The sequence below is a fragment of the Phascolarctos cinereus genome, unplaced genomic scaffold (genome assembly GCF_003287225.1).
Source record: "Phascolarctos cinereus isolate Bilbo 61053 unplaced genomic scaffold, phaCin_HiC Scaffold_8;HRSCAF=390, whole genome shotgun sequence".
In the NCBI taxonomy this organism is placed as follows: Eukaryota; Metazoa; Chordata; class Mammalia; order Diprotodontia; family Phascolarctidae; genus Phascolarctos; species Phascolarctos cinereus.
The window spans coordinates 43972059-43978294 of NW_027556291.1; the positions used below are offsets into that span (position 1 = coordinate 43972059).

Here is a 6236-nt window from a genome sequence, read left to right on the forward strand (position 1 = left end):
CTGTCTGACCACTTTTCATTCACCTTCACTGGATCCTCATCCAGATCACACCTTCTAACCACAGGGCTCTCATAAGGTTCTGTCCTGGGCCCTCTTCTCTTCTTCTTCCATACTACTTCCCATGGGGATCTCATCAGCTCCCATGGAATTAATTACCATTTCTATGCTAATGATTCTCAGATCTACCTATCCTGCCCCAACCTCTTCTGTTGACCACCAGTCTCTCATCTCCAATTCCCTTTCAGAATCTCAAACTGGATTCCAGTAGACACCTTAAATTAAACATGTTCAAAACTGAACTCATTATCTTTCCCCCTAAACCACTGCCTCCTCCTACCTTCCCTATTACTGTAAGGGCATCACCATCCTCCCAGTCCCCCAGACTCACAACCTAGGAGTCATCCTCAACTCCTATCTCTCAACTCCTACATCCAATCTGCCAAAGCCTGTTGATTTCACCTTTGCAACATATCTTGACTATGCCCCCTTCTCTGCTCTGGCACTACCACCATTCTAGTGCAGGCCCTCATCACATCGTGCCTGAACTATTGCAGCAGCTGCTGGTGGTTCTTCCTACCTTAAGTCTCTCTCCACTTCAATTCAATTTCCATTCAACCACTAACTGATTTTCATAAGGCACAGATCCAGCCGTGCCACTCCCCTACTCAGTAAACTTCAGTGGCTCCCTGTTGCCTCCAGGAGCACATATAAAATGCTCTGTTTGGCATTCAAAGCCCATCATAACCTAGCTTCCTTCCTACTTTTCCAATTTTCTTATACCTTACTCCTTGATACAAGTACTCTTCCATCCAGTGACACTGGCCTTCTAGCTCTTCCTTCAATGAGATGCTCCATCTCTCCGCTCTGAACATTTGCTCTGGATGTCCCCCATGCTTGGATTGCTCTCCTTGTTCAGCTCTGACTACTGATCTCCTGGCTTCCTTTAAGTCCCAACCAAAATCCCATCTTCTACAGGAAGTCTTCCCCAACCCTCTAAATTCTAGTTCTTTTCCTCTTTTATATACTTCCTATTGATCTTGTATGTAGTTTCCTTAGTATGTATTTGTTTGCTTGTTGTCTCCCCCGTTAGACTGTAAACTCCTAAAGGGCAGGCACTGCTTTTACCTCTTTTTGTCTTTCCAGTGCTTTGCACAGTGCCCGACAGAGTATATCCTTAATAGATGTTCATTGGTTGATGGAATTGACTTCCTTGACCTCTCCCTGGACATCACTTCCTCATGTGTTGTCTTCCCTTCTTAGAATGTAAGGTCCTTGAAGGCAGAGACTTTTTTGGTTGTATTTATATTCCAGCACTTAGCACAGTGCCTGGCACATTGTGTTTACTTCATAAATTTTCATTCATTCATTCATTCAAATGAATTTGATTACAGTCCCATTGTTGTTTCTGACATCAGCAGGGTGACCTCTTGACTTGCAAGTGAATCAGATCTAAGTGAGGCAGGGCTGTGCAAAGTCACCAGCCCCACTCCCTCCTCCAGGGTCATCGGAGTCCAGTGGCAAGACACAGGTCAGGCCAACCGGAGATGACCCCAGTGAGGCAGCTCCTCCTCCTCACAGTGCCATTGGGAGTAAGGGAGTCGGCAGCCGAAAGCTCACCTGACACGTGCTGAGGGCCAGTGAGCCCTGGGCCTCTGGTCAGTCTGAGTTGGAGGCGGGTAGGAGTCCCCTTCTGGGACAGAAAGCAGAATCGGGGCTGCTATCAGGTCATCTCCCAGGCGTGACAGAACTCCCCAGATTTCCGATGGTAATTCACACTGTGTGAGCTTTCCCAATCGCTGTCCTCGCCCCCTCCCAGTCCGGAGCTCCTTCTCGGACCTTGGCAGACGGCGGTGAATGGCAAGCCTCCCCCAAGTTGGCGTGCAGAGCCTCCCAGTCCCTCCAGCTGCCGTTTGCCCCCTTTTTGGCCTCCTGTGCCCCCAGGCTCCTAGGTGCAGCGTCTGGGGCTCCCTGAGGAAGGGTCTGGGCAGCTCATTGACCCCGAGGCTGCCCCCCTGCAGGCCATTGGCTTCGTAAAAGGAGACAAGGAGTCCACGTGCTGGGCGCTGGCGGGAGAGAGCAGGGTCCTGAGGCTGGTGCAGAGAGGTCCCCAAGTGGTGGAGACAGTGGGGTGATGGGCCGGGGGGGGGTGGCTAAGGGAGGCTATTTCTTTCTGTGTGTGGTGGCCCCTCGGGCAGCGTGCTGAAGGCAGGGCCCCTTGTGAGAATGGTGTTTTTGAAGGCCCGCTGCGATGAAACTGCTGGAATGAGAAAGGAAGAGAATGACATCAGCAGCGTTCTAATCGTCGTCCAGCCCCCTAGTATGCATTAAGTACGTTCTAAGGGGGTGTCATAGCATGAGAACCCCGTGGCGCAATGGTAGCGCGTCTGATTCCAACTCAGAAAGTTGCGTGTTCGAGTCACGCCGGGGTCATTTTTTTTCTCTTCCCCCCCCTCGACTCTTCACACGGATTGTGTGTACCCGAGCCACACTGGGACACACTGGACCTTGACCCCAACATGATGATGTCATTTTGGTCCTCTTGGAGAACGAAGGATGACAACCAACCAACCTAGTGCCTACTAGGTGCCAGGCACTGTGCTAGGCGCTGCTGTTAGGAACCCCTGATCTAGACTCCCTCCCCCCAAAAATTCATGGGAACTCCAGGGGACGAAATTTGTCCATCAGCCCAACAGAATAGCAGCCTCCAAGAAGCAGTGTGGCATGGTGAAAAGAGTACTTCTCCCTCCCGGTCCGTCCATTAGCTCCGTGACTACAGGTAGGTTGTTTCCCTTCTGAGCCTCACTTTCTTCTTCTGCAGAATGGGAATAATAACCCTTTTACTACCTGCCTTCTGGGTTGTTTTTCACGATACTTTGTCCAATGTCGAGTGGTACCGAAGGAGGCGTTCTTACCCTTTGTTCGTGTCCTGAACCCTTTGGCACTCTTGGTGAAGCCCATAGGTTTCATGGATCCTCTTCTCATTTAAATGCATAAAATGAAATCCATAGGATTATAAAGGAAACCACTGAAATATAGTGATAAGAATATATTTTTTAAAATATTCACGGACTCTCTGATATAGAGCCAGTTGTGATCTTTGCTACCCAGTAAAGGAATTTGGAGAGACAAATTCAGTGGGTCCGAGATAAATGTCAGGTAGAGTGTCAAGTTACCCGTCTTGGCACGTCATGGTATGGTTCCCATCAGGCACTCCATAGACTCACCACATTTTAGCTTCTATGCCCTTTTGTATGTGATATAATGACAAGGGAGCTGGCCCTGTAGCCAAAATAGCTAGGCCCAAGTACCAGATTTGTTTCGGAAGAGTGTATGGAATGAAGAGATTGGATTAGATGACCTCTCATCTTTCAGTTCTACCTACTATTTTCAATAGTCCCAGGAAGGGCTATTTATTTTAGTTTCTTCTTGTTCTCTAGTCTAGAGCACTGAGGAAGGCCTTTTTCTGTCTAAGCCTTAAATCCAACTGTTTAGCTTGAGGTCAAAACTGCTGACTGAGAAACCACCTCCTTCATTCGCTGGACCATTGCCCTCCTGGGATCTACCTGGGCTTTTGCTCTTAGTAGTGCAAAAGCCCCCCCTTGTTTTCCCTGAAAAGACCGAAATACCAGTGACCTCCTATTTACATGTCTACAGGTAAACCTCCCTGCAACCTTTGATATTGAGGACCTTATCAATCAACGAATACCCTCTTTTTGTTCTAGCCTATGCCAAATGGGGTCATAAAAAGAACAATGGATTCAGCCTGGGTTCAAGTACAGGCTCTATTATTGCCTATCTGTGTGCTCTCCATGGCCTCTCTGATCCTCATTTTCCTCCTCTTTAAAATGAGGTCAGAGATACCACACCAATGGTATCAAACTCCAATAGGAAAAGGGGCCACTAAACACAAGGCTCCCTAAGGGCCACATATTGACTTTTAAAGCCATATTAACATTAGCCATGTTTTGTTGTCTTTTTATTTTGTTAAATATCAGCCATTTACATTTTCATCTGGCTCCCTTGGTGGTGTGTTTGACTTTTGGACTAGAGGATATGTTAGGTTTCTTCTAGTTCTGAGTCCATGATCCTGTGAACCTTCTCAAAGGCTATTTCCATAGCCTGAGCAGTTGGGATTAACACCTCTTGGATTCTCTCTCTACTCCTCGTCTCTCACAGTGTCAACCAGTTTTCCTTTGAACTTTTCACAACCCTACTCTTCTTCCCCCATAATTCCCAGAATGGGAAGGTTGGGGGTGGGGGTGCTGAGGAAGGCCAGATTCAAGCATTAGAATTCACAGTACATATTTCTTTGGTAAAGTTAGTCTTTACACTGTCCTGAATTCTATGAAAAGACTGAAATACCAGTGACCCCATATTTATGTGTCTACAGGTAAATCCCCTCCAACCTTCGACATTGAGGACCTTATCAATCAACAAATAGCCTCTTTTAGTTCTGACCTATGCCAAATGGGGTCATTGTAAGAGCAATTAGGGAGCCTGGGTGACCAGGCCACCCAGATTCTGTCCTGTGATGATTATTACTATCTATTGTGACCCTGAGCAAGACCCTTAAATTGTCTTGGCCTCAGCTTCCTCACCTGTACAGGGTTGGACCAGATAACATCTATGACCCCTTTTAGAGCTAAATCCCACGAACCTGTGTACACAAACAATGCATACAAGACATTTGAGGAGTAACACAGCACTGACAAATGGCAGGATTTGAGTCAGTTCAAAGCTTCACATAGGGGGTCTAACCTCAGATGAAGAAAGCTAAAGGTTCTGAGACATAAAGAAGGGAGTGCATTCCAAGCATATAGGACAGCTTTGCAAAGGTATCCCAGGCATACATTATCTGTTTAGATCTTGGGCAAGAAGGGACCTGTTTTCTGGCCCTAATTCCCTCATTTTGCAAATGAGGAAACAAGATAAAAGAGGTTAAATAACTTTTCCAAGGTCACACAGCCACTAAGTGTCAAAACCAGGATTTGAACTCAAGCCTCCTTGACTCCAAGTTCATAGAGACAAGCAATAAAGTGTTGAGTTTAAGAGGAGAGCTGGTTGGCTGGAATGCAGAATGTGCAAAGGGGAATGTTTGGCAAATTAAGTTGGAGCCAGATTCTAGAGGCTCTCCAATGGCCTGCTGTGGAAGTGATGTTCGAACCTAGAGGCAATAGGAAGGCACTGGAGGCTTTTGGAGGGGGGCAAGGATTGACATGGTTAGACTTGGGAAGATTATTTTGGCAGTTGTAGGGAGGATGGATTGGAGAGGGGAGAGGTTTGAGGCAGGGCATGACACTTATATCTATTATGGCTGAGAAGGGAGGAAAATGGTGAAAATTCCTCCTCCATGAAAGGGTGATAATTGTTCATTGCCTTCAGAAATGATGGCCCCATTGGGAACTCCATTTCCGTCTGCATGCCTCCTTTACGGTATTTATTCATTTAGTACGTGCATTTGGCTAACGGCATTCACAACTTGGAATTCTCTCAGACCAGTGCATCTCTTTGGGATTTCACAAAGCGAAATAAATAACCCTTGGGTCAAAATGGTTTAATCTTTTTTTTCCCCTTCAAATTGAGACTAGTGTTGAGAATGGTGCCTATAACCCATCAGACGTCTCTAATTTGGAAGCTTGCATTTCAGAACACAGTGTTTTCATTAAGCAGTGTAGTTCACTCACTTTGGGGAGACAGACAGAAACAGAAACAAATTGACTCAATGGTTTGCATGCTTTGTGACAAAATTGCCTATTATTGAGTATAAACGTTTTTTAGAAAATGAGAGACAGGTGGAAAGACAGGGTGGAGGAGAATGTGCAGGCTTAGGAGAAGAAACCATACTTGCTTAGCATGATATGTCATGTATGAACAGCATCACTGCTTCCTTAAACATATTAATAATTAGAGCTGACAGTTTTTAGAGCTTTACAGTTACAAAGTGCTCGACAGAGTGAGAATGAGCACTGGATTTAGAATCAGAAGACCTCCATTTGGCTCGTTGCCCAGCCACTTACCAGTTAGGCATGCATGGACAAATTTCTTTACCTCTCTAAACCTCAGTTTCCTCATCTGTAAGGTAAGGATGATAATCTTCTCATAAGGTTGTGGGAAGAAGAGCACGTGGTAACCCTTAATGATAATTAGGGACACCTGTCCTTTAAGTGATTCTGCCCAAGAAACTCCAGTGCCTGGCTTCCTTTTGCTTCTAGGATGAAATATGAACTCCTCTGCCA

The 6236-nt window shown here is 46.2% G+C and overlaps 1 non-coding gene across 1 annotated transcript; it reads left to right on the forward strand.

Annotated features, from left to right (window-relative positions):
- Nucleotides 1-2358: 2358 nt before the first annotated feature.
- TRNAW-CCA (transfer RNA tryptophan (anticodon CCA)) lies at nt 2359-2430 on the forward strand. The gene has a single exon. It is a non-coding gene; the product is annotated as a tRNA-Trp (tRNA).
- The last annotated feature ends 3806 nt before the right edge of the window (nt 2431-6236 follow it).